This window comes from Pelophylax lessonae (genome assembly GCF_965119305.1).
Source record: "Pelophylax lessonae genome assembly, chromosome: 3".
Taxonomy (NCBI): Eukaryota; Metazoa; Chordata; class Amphibia; order Anura; family Ranidae; genus Pelophylax; species Pelophylax lessonae.
Window position 1 is genome coordinate 396,595,461 of NC_138770.1, and position 20,438 is coordinate 396,615,898.

General features: G+C 41.4%; 1 protein-coding gene and 1 pseudogene across 2 annotated transcripts in view; one reads left to right on the forward strand and one right to left on the reverse strand.

Moving 5' to 3' along the window:
* Positions 1-20,438, forward strand: part of FIG4 (FIG4 phosphoinositide 5-phosphatase) — a 448,851-nt gene that overhangs the window by 415,729 nt on the left and 12,684 nt on the right. The window lies entirely within an intron of this gene.
* LOC309550166 lies at positions 1,134-17,218 on the reverse strand (annotated as a pseudogene). The gene is made up of 2 exons: positions 17,160-17,218; positions 1,134-2,741 (listed from the first exon to the last, which is right to left on the reverse strand). The product of its transcript is annotated as an uncharacterized misc_RNA (transcript).

A 20,438-nucleotide genomic window follows, 5' to 3' on the forward strand; every position in this document is an offset into this window, starting at 1 on the left:
TACTGTGACATACTGAAGCAGAGCATGATCCCCTCTCTTCGGAGACTTGGCCACAGGGCAGTATTCCAACATAACGACCCCAAAAACTTCTCCAAGATGACCACTGCCTTGCTAAGGAAGGTGATGGACTGGCCCAGCATGTCTCCAGGCCTAAACCCTATTGAGCATCTGTGGGGCATCTTCAAATGGAAGGTGGATCAGCGCAAGGTCTCTAAAATCCACCAGCTCCGTGATGTCGTCATGGAGAGTGGAAAAGGACTCAGGCGGCAACCTGTGAAGCTCTGGTGAACTCCATGCCCAAGAGGGTTAAGGCAGTGCTGGAAAATAATGGTGGCCACACAAAATATTAACACTTTGGGCCCAATTTGGACATTTCCACTTAATGGTGTACTCACTTTTGTTGCCAGCAGTTTAGACATTAATGGCTGTGTTGAGTTATTTTGAGGGAGCAGCAAATTCACACTGTTATACAAGCTGTACACTCACTACTTTACATTGTAGCAAAGTGTCATTTCTTCAGTGTTGTCACATGAAAAGCTATAATAAAATATTTACAAAAATGTGAGGGGTGTATTCACTTTTGTGAGATACTGTATATATATATATTTATTAATACGAATACATACACTATATTACCAAAGGTATTGGGATGCCTGCCTTTACATGCATATGAACTTTAATAGCATTCCAGTCTTAGTCTGTAGGGTTCAATGTTGAGTTGGCCCGACCTTTGCAGCTATACCAGCTTCAAATCTTCTGGGAAGGCTGTCTGCAAGGTTTAGGAGTTTGTCTCAGGGCTGTGGAGTCGGTAGATAAATGTTCCGACTCTGACTCCTCAGTTTTTTGTACTTCCGACTCCCCGACTCCGACTTCTCTGTATTAATATGCGAATGTATTTTATACATTCCTAGAAGGAAAGAGAGGCAACATACATGTCATTACCACAGGACTACTGGCTGGGAAGCCAACAGTCTATTGTATTGAACAGTTTAAGCAAAAGACAAACACAATGAAAACAACAAAGTTTTTTTTTTTTTTTATTAATTAATCAAGTGGCTGGATAGTAGCAGCAGGCATAAACATCAGGAACAGGAACTCAAGTTCAAAAATACAAACCACATTATTTGGTTGTTTTAGAACAAAAACAAAGCTTATCTATATGAACCAAAAACAAAATCTGTAAAACCTAGAAATGGTTTATATTAATCTTGAAATGTAGTTATAGGCTTAGCAAATGCAAATCAATTCAATGTAGAGTTCTAAGGAAGAGAATTGCCTCTGCCAGATCCTCTTTCATAGAGGCTCTTAAGTCAGACTTTATTATTTTTAGGGCTGAAAATAATCTTTTGACGCTGACTTGGGTGGGTGGCATTACAGTAACTATTCTGGCCACATCACTAACGATCTCTGGATAAACAAGGATGGCAACTTCAACAGTAAGTTTTGATGAGCGATCATACTTTTCAACTTCTTTTAGTGCTTTATAAAACTCCTGTTGGAATTTTTTTATTTGGACATTTACTGGTTCTGTAACGCTTATGCGACATCGCTTTCCTTTAGCAACTTCCATTTTGTCTAAGAAGGAATCAAAGTCTAATTCTTCGTTTGAAGAAGATGATCCTGAGTTACCACTATTGCTTAAAAGAACTTCATCCTATGGAGGTATTTCAGGTCGTAATCCCTTCATGCGAACTGCTACATCATAGAGGGCCTTTTTCCCAGTAGCAGTCTGTTCACTGTTCAACAAAAGTCGGCTCATTGGGTCGACATAAATAGCCGCTAACAAGATTTCATTTTCCAGGAAAAGACTCTCTCTTTTCATCATTGAAGATGCAATGCCCTCAGCTATTATCCCTCCATTTTTGTTCAGGCGATATAACAGGCTCTTCCATTCCAAGAGGAATTTACCCGGGGTTAGATCGTCACATTGCAACCTCTTGGTGACAGTGAAGGGGTGAGAAAGAAGGTTCTCCAGCTCTTTTGCTTGTGTCCACTGGCTTTCAGTTAATGCAAGATTTTCATTGTCCATTTCTTCTATGAAGTCTTTAAGTTCAAGCAAACGCTTCACCAATAAATAAGTGCTTCCCCAGCGAGTTGTTTGATCCAAAATGGCTCCTTTTCCTGCTCGTCTTTTCAAAATTGCATCTGTTTTCGGGGCCCTGACTGCAGCAGTTACTTGCCGTAATTTGCCAATTAGTGTAGCTGCATGGCGATCTTTTAATCCATCTCTTATGGCAAGTTGCAGTGTATGAACAGCACATCGCATATGATGAATAGTAGCAAGCTTCAATGCTTCTTCAACAAAGTTGTCTAAAAAAATGTCAGCATTCTCTTCAGTTTCTAAACGTTCTCCAATACTTGCAGAGCTGTTTTCCTCTAACTCTAATATCTGTTTGTTACCTTCTTCATCTACGTTCATCTTCTCAATTGTGCTCAACATGTTAGAAGCGTTATCTGTCACAACACATAACATCTGTTCCTTTGTAAATTCAAAATCCTCTAGAACACCCTCCAATAACTTCTGAAGGTAATCACTGGTGTGATGTGCCTGAGTGTCCTTTAATCCGAGGGTGCGTGTTATTGTTTTGTTATTTTCATCCACAAATCTAACATTGATAGCAAAATAATTGACTCTGTGACGTGTGCATGCATCCATTTTAAGGAAGACAAAACGTCCTTTCAGAACTTTCTGTAGTTCTTCCTTTTTACATTTGGCCTCCTCAATTATAAGTTTCCTTATACTAAGTCATTAATTATAACTTTTTGTGAATTGGGACATTTAAACTTGCTTTTTTTTTTAAATTCCAATCTAAATTTAGTAGGAGTCGGAGTGCATTGTTTGCCAACTCCGACTCCAGGTACCCAAAATGTCCTCCGACTCCACGACTCTGACTCCACAGCCCTGGTTTGTCTATGAGAATATTTGACCATTCTTCCAGAAGCGCATTTGTAAGGTCAGGCACTGATGTGGACGAGAAGCCTTGGCTTGCAGTCTCCGCTCTAACTCATCCCAAAAGTGTTCTTGGGTTGAGGTCAGGACTCTGTGCAGGCCAATAAAGTTCCTCCAACCCAAACTCACTCATCCATGTCTTTATAGACCTTGCTTTGTGCGCTGGTCCAAATAATTCGCTGGAGGGGGGGATTATGTTGTTGGGTTGTTTTTCAGGGGTTGATTTTGGTCCCCTAGTTCCACTAAAGGAAACTCTTAAGGCGTCAGCATACCAAGACATTTTGGATAATTTTATGCTCCCAAATTTGTGGGAACAGTTTGTGGATCACCCCACCTGTTCCAACATGACTGCTCACCAGTGCACAAAGCAAGGTCCATAAAGACATGGATGAGCGAGTTTTGGGTGAAGGAACTTGATTGGCGTGTATAGAGTTCTGACCTCAACCTGATAGAACACCTTTGGGATATATTTGAGCGGAGACTGCGAGCCAGGCCTTTTCTCCAACATCAGTGCCTGACCTCACAAAAGCGCTTCTGGAAGAATGGTCAAACATTCCCATAGACACACTCCTAAACCTTGTGGACAGCCTTCCCAGAAGAGTTGAAGCTATTGTAGCTGCAAAGGGTGGGCCAACTTATTATTGAACCCTAAGGGCTAAGACTGGGATGCCATTAAAGTGCATAGTTACATAGTCTGGCTGAGAAAAAGACACAAGTCCATCTAGTTCAACCAATAGAGCCCAATTCATGTGCGTGCAAAAGCAGGCGTCCCAATACATTTGTTAATACAGTGTAAATACAGTATACATAATTTCTCTTGGAAATAATAAAGTATTCTGAATCTATATGAAGCAAAGCAGATATCACACTTGTAGAAAAAGCATATACAACAGTTTTGGATCCTTAAAGACCTTTCCTCAGCTACATCTAGCTTAAAGTGTAACTCCACTCTTGCTGAGAAAAAAACATTTCCCTCTGGGTGATCGCTGTACATTACAAGGCTTTTAACAAACGTTGTTGCAGATTCCTACCTTTTGTTATTCTGAAGAAATCATTGTTTGTTCCTCTGTGCTGAGTGGGATAAATTGTAGTGGTTTCATAATTATCTACCAGCTGTGGCAGCTGCAGGGCTCTAATCAGGAAAGCTGCTGGGCCTGCATCCCTTTAGACGTGTTCCTATTGGGAATATCTCACCAAAAATGACATTTTTGTTGCAGGGGATGCCAGAAATCTGACTTGTATCTTAGGCAGACTTCTGGGAAAATTGGTAAGCCAATTACACAAGCAGGAAATGATGTTTCTGGGGTGTGGTCAGTACACATACTGTGTACAGAACAGCTCCAGGTAGCCATATTGCATTGCATTTTCAGACAATTACAACAGCTGCAGATTGAAAAGAAAAGGTCATTTTTAATAACATTCAATTACAATTCGATTTGTGTCGCAATTGTATACGCAATATATTTTTTTCATTATTTGCTATTTTTTTTCTCCCCTTGAAGAAACACAGAAGAAAACTGAGTATTTAACATACTCTGTAAAACCAGTATACCTTGCCTAAAATAACACTGTTAGTCCATTTAACCTTTGTAGCAGTTTTTACTGGCAATTCAAAATAAGTCACATTTAAAAGGAGAAAGTAAAATAATACAATAATAGTCAAAAAAAGACCAACAGATCATAAAAAAAAAAAAAATATCACTGTGTAGAAGACCTTTCAGAAATATTGTATTTAAAGCCGATATTCATTAACCTTCCTCCATTTAAAGCCCAACTCCACATTTACTGACCATTTAAATAGTTCGGGCAAAGCTGGCCAAAGCTAACTATTTACTGCACTCGCAGGCGCCCTCCTGGATGCACTGTAGTAACTGTATGTAGTCTCAGCTACATACAGTGTACAGCACTGTGTTCCAGCAGTAAGACAGGGACCTTCCATTTGAACACAGCATTGTATGTAGCTGAGGCACAGTGTTTAATTGCACTTTAAATTCTTGTAAGGATTCAATGTGGGAATTAATAAAAGATACCTGATAAAATGTTGTCCCAACTGGAGCGCCAGCCAATCAGCTTTCACTTTCTAAGCTGTTTCGAAAGAAAATGCTGGATGCCTTTTATTAATTCCCTTACTGTTTTCCTCCATTTGCAAAAATATTGTCAATGAAGCAATACTTTGCCACACAGTTTTGCTTTGCTTCAACATTGGATGTAGATATATGATTATTCTTTAACCATATCCATGAATACATTGGCATATTGGGGGCGCATGATGTGATCAACATTCTGCACCTTTCAATTGTAAAAAGAAGTAATTTTGAAGCAAAAAAATTTTTTTTGAGTACAGTCTATAGCAAGGACAAGAAAACCCCATTGTATTAATTGTTAGCCTGTAGAAGCATTTCTTCAGAATTTATGCCCTGGGCATGTTCTAATGCTTCATACAAACTTTCCACATCCCAAGTGGATAATACAAATCAATCAGGTAACTAGGCATCAAGTAATTCTGTAAAAAGTCAATGATATCCCTTAGAAACAGTTTGCCTTGGCAAGTATAGGGAAAAAAACTAGATAACGCTGTCCACCACTATCAGTTTTTCTTGTGGTGACAGTGAGTCCTTATGGACTTGAAAACAGTTGAAAAGAGTAAATAAAAGGAGTTATAGGATGTTGTTCTTGCAAAAACGTGGCCCCGTCTTTATCTGTTAAACCTTAACATTGGCAATAACCGCTTTTGACAATTTTTCTAGCAACCTCAAAAGTAGAATCAGCAATTTCTTACAGACATTAACATCCGACAGTTGAGCTGTAATTTCTTTTATATATTCTTCAGATTTATTTGTCATTGGAAAAACCTCCCCTCATCAGTGGGCTTAACAGCTATGTCCTTCCCTGATAATATTGTAATATCTAAACCCAGTGATGTAGCAAGCACTTATTAACATTAAAAATTACTATGGTTCGTATGAAATTTTTGTTTGATAGAGAAAATTAATCTTAAAGCGAAGTTCCACCCAAAAGTGGAACTTCCCCTTAAATGCTACCTCCCCCCCCCTCTGGTGCCACATTTGGCACCTTTCAGGGGGGTGGGGGGAACAGCTACCTGTTTTTGACAGGTACCCTTCCCCACTTCCGGGAGACGGCGCCGCGACGCTGTCCCTCGGAAGTTCTGCCCCCCTCTTTCTTCCTCCACCGCCGGGCCAATTAGAAAGTGCAGCGCACTTCGCACATGCATAGTAGGAAACTGGCTGTAAACTTGAAAGGCTTCACTGCCGGGTTCCCTTACCTTGAATGTTGGCAGGAGCACCCGAGAGCCAATACGAAAATTGGCTGTGGGTGCCGACATCTCAGGAACCCTGGACAGGTAAGTTCTAATATTTAAAAGTCAGCAGCTACAGTATTTGAAGCTGCTGACTTTTAATTTTTTTCCTGGGGGGGTGAAACTCCTTTTTAACTACCCTGTGGCAGTTGAGAATAACATTTACTCTTCCAATGAGAGACAAAATTTAGCAATAAAAGCCTCAAGGTGTCTGTGTTTTGGCTTCCTCCATAACCAGCCAGGTCACACTTGACATAAAAGCAGGCGTTCCAGAGGCAATAAAAATGCCCCTCAAACTCTCATGCACAAGATACATTAGACAGCACACAGTGCTGTTCACACTATTAAAACATGAATCGTTAGCATCGCGTCGCTTCAAAATTAAAGCCTCATGTCGAGTCAGGAGAGGTGTTTGAAGCCTTTCAACGCCTCCCATTCAAGTCTATGGTAACTCTTCGCAAATGCTCTGGCAGGCAGTTGCAGGGCCGTTAAGATTAGCTTATTAACTGTAATAGAATAGGCATTTGTGGAGCAGTTTTAACTTGCCTTAACGCTCTTCAAGCGCTGCAGAACAGCCAATAGGGCATTTGGGGAGCATTTTTAACTACTCATTAACGCTTGTAAAATGCCTGTCTAATGCCCATACTAAAGTTCATTAAAGCAAATCTAATGCCCATTTAGTCAAGTGTGAACAAGCCCTAACATTAGTCTTTTTTCATCTTATATAACTGTAGCTTGTAGTACAAGTCTAAGAAAATATCACTCTGGATTCACAAATTATGCCAGTGATGAAAAAATGCATTGCAATAATATGTTAATGAAATCTTTGAATAGTGCATTTAAAAAGTAGAAAAACAATGAAAAAATACCAACATCTACATGGTGACAACAGAGTTATTGAAAGCTTTTGCAATAAGTAGACATTCATGACATTGATTTCTTCTGCATTGACAAAAATGAAATTGCACAATAATGAATCATATTGTGACTGTATTTAAATACTGCCAATGAATAGCTGAAACAGAAACAGTCTGCATGGTTTGAAATGGTCAGCACACATTACCAATCCCGAGTGTATTCTTGGTTGGTGTAACCAGTAAGTCACAAAACCTAGCTAGCTGTTATGACTCAAACCACCTTCAAATAACAGTGGCCTGATAATTAATGCTTATTATGGCTTCTGTTGATGTAATAAGAATATTATGAATCAGGCAAAGTTGCTAGGGTGACATTCTTTTTGTTTGAAATATACAGTTCCCCCTTCTGTAATGCTGGTGAAATAATGTGACATGGATCTTACTGTTTGTTATAGACTATAGCCTGTATTGAATGTTTATATCTAAAAAAATTTATAAATGGTAAAAAAAATATATACAAAACATCACTTTAAGCACCTTAGGGCTGGCTGTATACATATAAAGCCATGCCCAAAAGTTTTGAGCATGACACAAATGTTAGTTTTCACAAAATCTGCTGCTTCTGTGTTTTTAGGTCTTTCTGTCAGATGTTACTGTGGTATACTGAATTAAAAGCATTGGCAGTGTCAAAGGCTTTTATTGACAATTACTTTACGTTTATGCAAAGAGTCAATATTTGCAGTGTTGCCCCTTCTTTTTCAAGACCTCATTCTGGGCCACATCCTGACTGATGGCTGCCCATTCTTCCATAATCAATGCTTGGAGTTTGTCAGAATTTGTGAGGTTTTTTTTTTTTTTTTTTTTCACCCACCTCTTGAGCATTGACCACAAGTTCTCAATGGGATTAAGGTCTGGGGAGTTTCCTGGCCATGGGCCCAAAATGTCAATGTTTTCTTCCCCAAGCTACTTAGGTATTACTTTAGCCTTATGGCAAGGTGCTCCATCATGCTGCAAAAGGCATTGTTCGTCACCAAACTATTCTTGAATGGTTGGGAGAAGTTGCACTCAGAGAATGTTTTTGTACTGTTCTTTATTCATGGTTGTGTTCTTAGAAAAAAGTGTGAGTAAGTCCACTCCCTTGGCTGTGAAGCAACCACACATATAAATTGTCTCAGGATGCTTTACTGTTGGCAAGACACAGGACTGATGGTAGCACTCACCGTTTCTTCTCTGGACAAGGTTTTTTCCGGATGCCCCAAACAATCGGAGAGGTCATTCATCAGAGAAAATGACTTTACTGGGCCCAGTCCTCATCAGTCCAATCCCTGTACCCTTTTCAGAATATCAGTCTGTCCCTCATGTTTTTCCTTTAGAGAAATGGCTTCTTTGCTGCCCTTCTTGGCGCCAGGCCATCATCAAAAAGTCTTCTCACTGTGCATGCAGATGTACTCACACCTGCCTGCTACCATTCCTGAGCAAGTTCTGCCCTGGTGGTGCGCCAATCCCGCAGCTGAATCAACTGTAGGAGATGCTCCTGGCTCTTGCTGGACATTCTTGGGCATCCTGAAGCCTTCTTCACAAATGCAGTGGAAATGTTTTATAGTACTAAGTTCATTTTCATGGCAAAGAGGGACTTTACAAATAATTGCAATCCATCTGACCACTCTTCATAACATTCTGGAGTATAAGCAAAATTGCCATCAGCAGACTTTGTAAAAATAAATTTGTGTCATTCTCAAAAAACTTTTGGCCATGGCTGTATGTGATAGCACGGTGCTGGGCCTTAAAGTCGAGCTGCCACATATATGCGTACAGCTTGCCCTTGTTTGCGCTGGGAGTGAGCTCACTTTGGGCCCCCAGCACAGTAACTGCGCTGTTACTGACACAGAGCCAGTCACGTCATCACTGACACAGCTGAACACAGTAATTACATGACCAGGAAGCCCATGTAACGCCTCTTAAAGGCCGGCCCCCACTGGCTGTAAAAGGTTAGGAAATTATTTCAAAATAATAGATGTACCTGTTTTAAGTGCATCAGTTTTTATTTATTATGGCTGGTCGTACTTGTTCAATTTTTTTGTACACTTTTCCTTTAGATTTACCAAAAACCATATAATACGAGGTAAAAACTAAACAACTTTCAATTGTATCCAATTAGGCAGACCCTTGCACTACATCGTTTAGGGTAAATCTACAAGATAATTGAACATATATGACCAGCCTATGAGTAAGGAAAAGACCAGACCACATTTAAAATCACTTCCCGCCCGCCCTATAGGCGTATGACGGCGGGAATGTGGTTGCATTATCCTGACCGGACGTCATATGACGGCGGCAGGATAATGCGCTCTGCGTGCCAGTGTCAGTCTGACTCCCCGCATCTCCGATCTCGGTAAAGAGCCTACTGACGTAGGCTCTTTACCATGTGACCAGCCATGTCCAATCACAGCTGGTCACATAGTAAACAGGAAGAGCCGTTGATCGGCTTTCCTCAGTACGTGCCTGACAGGCACGAGTAAAGGAGCGCCGATCTGCGGCTCTCCTGACAGGGGGTGGGGGTCGGCACTGGTAATCAGATCATTGATTACCAGTGCAGACCTTCGGGGGGGTGCCACTAGAACCACCAAGGATGCCCACCCATGACCCCAGGGATGCCCACTATGGCCACCAGGGATGGCAATCAGGGCTCAGGGAGCCCCCCATTGCCCTCCTCATCAGTGCTGCCCGCCAGTACCCTCCCCATCAGTGCTGCCCACCAGTGCCCATCATTGCCATCTATCAGTGCCGCCCACCAGTGCCGCCTATCAGTGCCCATTAGTGCCGCCCGTCAGTGCCGATCAGTGCGGCCTATCAGAGCCCACAGTGCCGCCTATCAGTGCCCATTAGTGCCCATCAGTGCTGCCTATCAGTGTCCACCAGTGCCCATTAGTGCCCATCAGTGCCGCCCATCAGTGCCACCTATCAGTGCCCATCAATGCCGCCTATCAGTGCCGCCTATCAGTGCCCACCAAAGCTGCATATCAATGCTACCTATCAGTGCCGCCTATCGGTGCCACCCCATCAGTGCCACCCCATCAGTGCCTGTCAGTGCAGTCTTATCAGTGCAGGAATAAACGTATTTATTTACAAAATTGTATAACATAAACAAAAAAAAAGTTTTTTTTTTTTTCAAACTTTTCGGTCTTTTTTTTATTTGTTTAGCAAAAAAGAAAAAACCTTGCGGTGATCAAATACCACCAAAAGCAAGCTCTGTTTGAGGGGGGAAAATGACATAAATTTGGTTTAGGTACAGTGTTGCATGACCGCGCAATTGTCATTCAAAATGCAACAGCGCTAAAAGGTGAAAATTGGCCTGGGCAGGAAGGGGGTGAAATTGCCCTGTATTGAAGTGGTTAAGACCCGCTGATACGTAAATCTGGACAATGTCCATTGTTTTATAAAGATTTTCCCACAACTGCAATATATAACTGTTGTGTATGCTGGTTAAACAGTTGTAGAGCTCAGGCATTGGTAACACTCTTCATGCGGAAAGTACATCATAGCAATGAAACTTGTAGATCATAACCCAGTGGAAATGTCACAGAAGATCCTTTTCACCTTCTATTATTATGTTTAAAGAAAATGAATATACATTTTCAGTGTTTAGCTTTTTTTTTTTTGGTCAGAATATAATGCAAACAAACAACTGAAAAAATGACTGTTATTTTCCAACTTCAGGTTTAGTAGATCTACTTATACTCTTAACCGCTTAATCATTCCATGTTTTATTTTGGGAGTTCTCTGAATACAGATTAAGATAAACTTTTTTCTTGGTAACATTCTCAAAGCAAAACTGAATGATGTTGATATCTAATATTATATGACTCACCCTATTTATGTTTTGGCACAAAATTGTGCATATAGGCTTTGTCTGAGAATGTTTTAGTCTCTCAGATAAAATACAGCAAGAGTTTGGTGTAACAGGTATTTGGTGCACATGAGCACACTACAATGCATGTGACCCAATGGCAGTAAACGCATATTCATGCTTCCACTAATGTACATGAGCATTTTTCCACCAGCAATTATTATTGTACAGGATTCATGTAGTGCCAACAATTTGTGCAGCACGTTTTTAATTTTATTTTAAAGTGATTTTAAATGATCACCTTGTAAAACAAGCCATTCAGGTTAAAATAGAAATGGAAGGCAAAACATTTGTGTATAGATATATAAAAAAAAAAATCATTATAAATACCCATTTTCCCCTTTTTTCACACTCCCTCTATTCTCCGCTGCATACGAGCTTGGGGGGAAGAGAAGCAGCAGCACACTGAGCTTCCCAGAAAATTGCTGTGCAGCGAGGGAGGGGGGGGGGGGTTGTGAGGACAAGTCTGATTATTGGAGGAGAGCACATTAAGTTCCAAGCATAGCTAGAGAACGGACTGGTGTGTTCTCCTGCTTAGTGTGGTCAGTTTTTAACAGGTAAGTAGAGGGACTGGCAGGAACACCAGGGATTTTACACAAAGGGTGCAATACAAAGAGAACAGGATACTTTTTCATACAAGTACATGGTATAGCAGGCACATATTAGGAATATGAAGTGTTGGGGAGTAACAAACACTTTCATCAAAAAGGGTCAGGAGGCCCTCGTGAGAGCTTAAAATCTAAAAGGAAGGGATGAGTCATTCTTCTTGCTTGGCTCTCCCCTCCTGTCAACATGTTCATTGTCACCATAAGTGAACCCCAGCATAGATGGAGTGGCTGTTAGTACTGGTTGTTCTTGTCCTGGTCTACAGGTGCTACTTTGCAGTGAATTAAAGAAGGTTGGTAACCAGAAATAGTCAGGAACTTAAAGCAGGAACTACACTGCATCTGAGCACAAAAAAACACTATTCAATTCATTTTTAATATTTAAAGCAAACTAATTCATGAATCTATGTTTCCATTCTTTGTTTTGCTGAGAAATCACTTTGAAAAACACCTCCCTAGCATTTCTGGCTGTGGCCATCTTGAGTGAGGGAAGATCATTCATGTAGCATTTACTTCCTGGAATCCATGTGTCCTTAGCATAGGCATGCAGGCTGGGGGTGTGCTTAGCCCTTCTCCCCTCCTGAAGGCTCCAGGGATTATAACATCATTTGCCTAAGCCAGGAAACCATGAATTAACTGAAAAAATAAATATTGTAATCATTTCTCAGTTAATACATAACTTCATTAAAGCCCATGCGCAAGGGATAAACATGCTCTCATAGTGTTAATTCTCCATTCTCTGCCCACTTTCCATATCTTGCAGTGGTATTCTTCTGGTGTTATATAAGTAATAGCAGAACTGGACCAGGGCCAACATGTTCAATTGCTGCCTAATATATCCCCCCCACCCCCCCCCCCCTTCAGGTGCCATTGTAATGAGATATTTAATGTTGTTCACTCTACCTGTCAGTGGTCATATATATATATATATATATATATATATATATATATATATATATATATATATTTTCCTCAAAGATCCAAGACTTTTTCCATGTACACAAAAGGCCTATTTCTCTCAAATATTGTTCACAAATCTGTCTAAATCTGTGTTAGTGAGCACTTCTCCTTTGCCGAGATAATCCATCCACCTCATCAAGATGCTGATTAGACATCATGATTATTGCACAGGTGTGCCTTAGGCTGGCCACAATAAAAGCCACTCTAAAATGTGCAGTTTTACTGTATTGGGGGGGGGGGGGGGGGGTCGTCCGATCCAAAAACCAGTCAGTATCTGGTGTGACCACCATTTGCCTCACACAGTGCAACACATCTTCTTCACATAGAGTTGATCAGGTTGTTGATTGTGGCCTGTGGAATGTTGGTCCTCTCCTCTTCAATGGCTGTGCAAAGTTGCTGGATATTGGCAGGACCTGGAACACGCTGTCGTATACACCGATCCAGAGCATCCCAAACAGGCTCAATGGGTGACATGTCCGGTGAGTATGCTGGCCATGCAAGAACTGGGATGTTTTCAGCTTCCAGGAATTGTGTACAGGTCCTTGCAACATGGGGCCATGCATTATCATGCTGCAACATGAGGAGATAGTGGATGAATGGCACAACAGTGTTCCTCAGGATCTCGTCACGGTATCTCTGCATTCAAAATGCCATCATTAAAATACACCTGTGTTTGTTGTCCATCATATACGAGGTGACTCTGGAATGATCAGCACACTATGTACACCGCGGTATTTTGATTTATGATATGCTCTAAACTTTCGCAAGATTGTGAGTACCTTTCTTTTATTTAATAAACGTCTACTTGTGCAGTCTACACTATTGTCCTCCTCTGTTCTTTGAGGTTTATTGGAGATATTTTGGAGATATTGTGAATAGTTCCTGTGGCATATCCCTTCCTTGGTTGAGCTGTCTGAGAATTTACATTGCTTGTATATGATCACCATCTGGTAAGCAGCTAGTGTGCTCATCACGACTGGGTGTATGTTCCGTCTGATTTCACCATTGGTATCTGGGATCTTGCTCGTATTTTTCTTCCTCCATATACTATATTGGACATTTTGGACTGCAATTGGACATTTTTATTACAATTTTTGGTGCTGCTTTTATTTTCTTTTTACATCACATACGCCTGCCCATACCATAACCCTGCCGCCACCATGGGCCACTCGATCCACAATGTTGACATCAGCAAACCGCTCACCCACACCACGTCATACACACTGTCTGCCATCTGCCCTTTACAGTGAAAAACGTGATTCTTCCCTGAAGAGAATACCTCTCCAAAGTACCAGACGCCATCAAATGTGAGCATTTGCCCACTCAAGTAGATTACGATGACGAACTGCAGTCAGGTCGAGACCCCAATAAGAACGACGAGCATGCAGATGTGCTTACCTGAGGTGGTTTCTGACAGTTTGTGCAGACATTCTTTGGTTATGCAAACCTATTGTTGCAGCAGATTTCCGGGTGGCTGGTCTTAGAGAATCTTGGAGGTGAAGATGCTGGATGTGGAGGTCCTGGGCTGGTGCATGTACTGTCAAATTCTCTGAAACACCTTTGGAGACGGCTTATGGTAGAGAAATGAACATTCAATTCACGGGCAACAGCTCTGGTGGACATTCCTGCAGTCAGCATGCTATTTGCACGCTCCCTCAAAACTGACGACATCTGTGGCATTGTGCTGTGTGATAAAACTGCACATTTTAGAGTGGCCTTTTAATGTGGCCAGCCTAAGGCACACCTGTGCAATAATCATGCTGTCTAATCAGCATCTTGATATGCCACACCTGTGAGATGGATGGGTTGTCATCTCGGCAAAGGAGAAGTGCTCACTAACACAGATTTAGACAGATTTGTGAACAGTATTTGAGAGAAATAGGCCTTTTGTGTACATAGAAAAAGTCTTAGATCTTTGAGTTCAGCTCATGAAAAATGGGGGCAAAAAAAAAGTGTTGTGTTTTTATATATATATATATATATATATACAGTGGGTACGGAAAGTATTCAGACCCCCTTAAATTTTTCACTCTTTGTTATATTGCAGCCATTTGCTAAAATCATTTAAGTTCATTCTTCGTCCTCATGAATGTACACATAGCACCCCATACTGTCAGAAAAACACAGAATTGTTGACATTGTTGCAGATTTATTAAAAAAGAAAAACTGAAATATCACATGGTCCTAAGTATTCAGACCCTTTGCTGTGACACTCATATATTTAACTCAGGTGCTTTCCATTTCTCCTGATCATCCTTGAGATGGTTCTACACCTTCATTTGAGTCCAGCTGTGTTTGATTATACTGATTGGACTTGATTAGGAAAGCCACACACCTGTCTATATAAGACCTTCCAGATCACAATGCATGTCAGAGCAAATGAGAATCATGAGGTCAAAGGAACTGCCTGAAGAGCTCAGAGACAGAATTGTGGCAAGGCACAGATCTGGCCAAGGTTACAAAAATATTTCTGCTGCACTTAAGGTTCCTAAGAGCACAGTGGCCTCCATAATCCTCAAATGGAAGACGTTTGGGACGACCAGAACCCTTCCTAGAGCTGGCCGTCCGGCCAAACTGAGCTATCGGGGGAGAAGAGCCTTGGTGAGAGAGGTAAAGAAGAACCCAAAGATCACTGTGGCTGAGCTCCAGAGATGCAGTCAGGAGATGGGAGAAAGTTGTAGAAAGTCAACCATCACTGCAGCCCTCCACCAGTCGGGGCTTTATGGCAGAGTGGCCCGACGGAAGCCTCTCCTCAGTGTAAGACACATGAAAGCCTGCATGGAGTTTGCTAAAAAAAACACCTGAAGGACTCCAAGATGGTGAGAAATAAGATTCTCTGGTCTGATGAGACCAAAATAGAACTTTTTGGCCTTAATTCTAAGCGGTATGTGTGGAGAAAACCAGGCACTGCTCATCACCTGTCCAATACAGTCCCAACAGTGAAGCATGGTGGTGGCAGCATCATGCTGTGGGGGTGTTTTTCAGCTGCAGGGACAGGACAACTGGTTGCAATCGAGGGAAAGATGAATGCGGCCAAGTACAGGGATATCCTGGACAAAAACCTTCTCCAGAGTGCTCTGGACCTCAGACTGGGCCGAAGGTTTACCTTCCAACAAGACAATGACCCTAAGCACACAGCTAAAATAACAAAGGAGTGGCTTCACAACAACTCCGTGACTGTTCTTGAATGGCCCAGCCAGAGCCCTGACTTAAACCCAATTGAGCATCTCTGGAGAGACCTAAAAATGGCTGTCCACCAACGTTTACCATCCAACCTGACAGAACTGGAGAGGATCTGCAAGGAGGAATGGCAGAGGATCCCCAAATCCAGGTGTGAAAGACTTGTTGCATCTTTCCCAAAAAGACTCCTGGCTGTATTAGATCAAAAGGGGGCTTCTACTAAATACTGAGCAAAGGGTCTGAATACTTAGGACCATGTGATATTTCAGTTTTTCTTTTTTAATAAATCTGCAACAATGTCAACAATTCTGTGTTTTTCTGTCAGTATGGGGTGCTATGTGTACATTCATGAGGAAGAAGAATGAACTTAAATGATTTTAGCAAATGGCTGCAATATAACAAAGAGTGTAAAATTTAAGGGGGTCTGAATACTTTCCGTACCCACTGTATATATTGTGACAGGAAGTCGGGTAAATCTGTGGATGTTGTCACAGACAGGAGATACATGTCTGCTTGGTTTAGACCATTCACCAATTACTATAGGGTGTCGGCTGCAGAGGTAGCCAGCAGGAAGGTTTAAGGAAGTTGAAAAACCTTCAGCTATTCAGAAGCGATGTGCGCTGAGGAGGGTAAAAAGACTGAAGACTTCTCAAGGTGAGGTCATGGATTGTTTTCTGTGTGAAGAAAAACAAAGGGACATTTTCTGTGTGAAGAAAAACAAAGGGACATTTTCTGTGTGAAGAGAAAATAAATAGACTATTGATGGTCTGCTGTAGGATCAGCAAAGTCTGCCCAACAGTAGGTTGGGGACAGACTCCTTAGGTAGGTTCCTGTGTATGAGAAGGTAGCCGCCCACAGTGGCAAGGGTTTATTTTATTTTATGTTTATTTTGAAGTATGATGTTTTTGAGGCTTGCACTTGTGTGAAGAAAATTGCAAGAATAAAACCATACACTTGTTTGCAACCACTTCTCGGCTATCTCCCTGTGTAACGAACCCCCCAAGGGGTCATCCACACCCGCCACTGAGCTAATCCCTCACAATATATATATATATATATACACACATACATTCTCTTGGCAGGTGAAACATCAGAATATGTATTTACATCTGGTTAGCTGATAAATTACAGTACATTACAAGTTCACATGGCAGTAAGATCCATGGCAGATGATCATTATGTCTGTAAGTATAGCAGGCTGTAGAGATGGAATAACACTGGCACGTGTAAACCTAAACACAGATATATCTATATAATTGCACTTGACAGCAACGATTAGATAACACCGTGTTGTTTACATGTCACTTATTGTATAATGTTTCTTACACTTGTTTAACCTCAAACATATTTCAACCTCTACAATATTTGCCATCATTACACATACCAACAGCATTCAGCTGGGAAATATCCTATTATTTTGAATGGATCTGAGCTTTTAGCCATGATGGCTATTCAGTTTAAATGTGAGTATAGCAAACATGTTCTATAATTCTCTGTCTAATACAATTACACCTACAAGATTACAATAAATGAAATGCCATCATAGGTCACTCACACTTTTGAAGGCTCTTCTCCATATAAGATAATATTTAACCACTTAAGCCCCGGAAGATTTTACCCCCTTCCTGACCAGGCCCTATTTTGCGAATCGACACTGCGTGAATTTAACGGACAATTGCGCGGTCATGCAACGCTGTACCCAAATGAAATGAAATTTTCCCACAAACAGAGCTTTCTTTTGGTGGTATTTGATCACCTGTGCGATTTTTACTTTTTGTGCTATAAACAAAAAAAGAGCGACAATTTTGAAAAAATAACAATATTTTTCACATTTTTTATATGAAATTCCCCCCAAAAAATTTAAAAATCAACATTTTTTAACATTTTAGGCCAATTTGTTTTCTGCTACATATGTTTGGTAAAAAAAAATCATAATAAGCATATTTTGATTGGTTTGCACAAAAGTTATTGCGTTTACTAACTAAGGGAAAGATTTCTGTCATTTTTGGTGGGTTTTTTTTTAACGAGTAATGGCGGCAATCTGCAAATTTTTTTGTGGGACTGCGACATTGCGGCGGACAGATCGGACCCTTGACTGACATTTTTGACACTTTTGGGGGTACCAGTGACATTACTACAGTAATCAGTGCTATACATATGCACTGTTACTGTAAAAAGGACACTGGCAGGGAAGGGGTTAACTTTATTGGTGATGCAGGGGTTAAGTGTGTCCCTAGGGGCGTGCTTCTAACTGTAAAGGGGTGTGGCTAGTGATGTAACCACAGAGACATACAATCCTACATAGCAGGATTGTATGATCTCTGAAGTTCAGGGAGAATGACAGGCGGCTTTGTTTACATCAGCCGCCTGCCTTTCTCCCTCTCCACGGGGAGATCGTGAGTGACCGGCAGACATCGGGTCCGTCGGGCACACGCGCGGACTTTTTAGGGAACGAGCGGGGGCGGGAACGTGCCTCCGGCGGCGCGTTTGCCCCCTAGAGGCTCTCAGGCTAGTGACGTAGTACTAAGTCACTTTGCCTGTACAGGGCTGACCGCCGCAGTAAATAGTCGTGCGGCGGTCAGCAAGTGGTTAAAGGGGATCCTCTAGCCATGTAAGTAAACCTGTCTTATGTATAATTTCAAAGCATTGTAGCGGTTTTCCCATACCTGCATAATAAAATTAGTACTAGTTTAAGGCTGGGTACACATGGGCCAACTTTCTTTAGGAAGTGGCCAACTTTCGGCCTGTGTGTATAGCTCCCTGTCTGACAGAAGCAGTTCTCACTATCAGCTACTGTCGATTGAGCATGCTGAAAAACCGACATCTGACCACCACTTGCAGCTAATGGCTGAGAGTGCTGTTCAGAGTGTTCTGTTGCAGGGGGAGAGTCTCCTGCTAAAATAGAATAGCTCAGTGGGGGGAGATTACCGCACTAACATTGCTTGAGTTAGTACGGAAATCTGTACATTTTTGTTTTTCCGTTCACCCCGCTGGGTTACCTATAGGTATGTACTCCACTAAGGGCGTTACATACATTTTAAAGTTTTCAAAGGAGGCACTTTTTTTGTGATGATGACTAAACTTTTAAGTTTAAAGTGTTACTAAGCCCAGAACCTGCATTCACTATATCTGGTCTCCCACAGTACATGGAAATGCAGTAGTTTTAGTAAATATAAACTGCCAAATACCTTTTCTCATCAGCAGTATATAGCAGTCTTGTGACTTCTATCAGTGTCTGGTTAAAGCTTGTAGGAGGAGTTTTCATTCTCCTATGGCTGTCCAATGAGGCTGCAGAATCCCTGACCCTCTGTCTTGACAGTGCTGATTGGCCCTGTGCTGATCACATGCACTCTCCCAAGAAAAAAACATTATCTCGCAGTACTCACCAAACTGAGCATGTGCAGCATGTCCCCTAGAGTCTGTTCTATTGGGAGATGAATTAAAGGCAGTGGAAGAAGGGGAGGAATAGAGAAGACAGGATCAAACAGCCTTTTTAAACAATGCAGAGGATTAATCCCTTAGGTTCCACAGTGAGTATAACAAGGGTGCTTTACTGCATATACAGCCTGATTTTACTGTTGTGGGTTTAGTAACACTTTAAGCTCAAAGCTCCAAACATCCACATTCCAATGGTTTTAAAACGCACCTGTTGACGTGTAGTGTTGTACATGAAGCTGCCCCAATAAACTTCAATGGGAGTGCCTGAAAAATGCACAAAAGCATGAGTATTGCACCCCCCCCCCCCAATCCCCATTTATCTAGCTTTCCATTGGTTAAATATAATTATAAAAAAAATGCAAAAGTTTAAGCTGGCCCCAAAATTGTTTAAAAACACCTGTACAGATGCTCAAGAAAGCCTGTAGATGGCCAAAGACACTTAGCTCTAGTGTGCATGTAGCCTGAAAGATTGCACTGACCCCAAAATAGCTCTGTACACACAACCCACATATACTAGTCATGCATAGTTTTTAGTGGTAGCAAACTCAAATTTAAAATCTGTACTACAGGTAAGTTTATAGTAAATCTTACCTGTAGGTAATCTCCTAAACTTGTGCAGTTTAGGAACTAGTCACATCAGCTCAAGCCAATAATACATATAATACAATCATACATGTGCCATCATCGTGACTTCCGTGCGTAAATGCAGGAATGATGTCAACGCAGCCTGGCCATTTAAACAGTCAGAGAGGGCAAACCTGGAAGGAAGACCAGGTGAAGATAGAAAGCCCCCCTATTGCCAGCACAGGCAAGTTAACATGGGCGCTGAATGCAGGTTTATATTCCGTACCCCTGAGGCCTATGACACACTAGTGACCCTGCCACTATTGGCAACCTACCAGGGGCAGGATTGCTAGAGAAGGCAAAAAAAAAAAAAATCCATGCTCCTGTTTCTAGTGTTTCTCCCTCTCTGGTCAGTGAGGTATCGCCGGCTTACTAGACAGTGAGATTTTACCAGGTTTCAGCAAGTAAGGAAGTAATGCTGTTTTTAAAAATGTCTATATGTCTAGAGATGATGCCTCTCAATAACAGTAAATGTTATACATTTTGTGCACACAGTTTGGTATATATTCTAAATTACCATATTGAAGAAAGTCCTTTTTTTGGCTAAAGCAGTTGTTAGTTGTAGTAACCAGAGTGGGCTTATGTAATAGTCTATACAGAG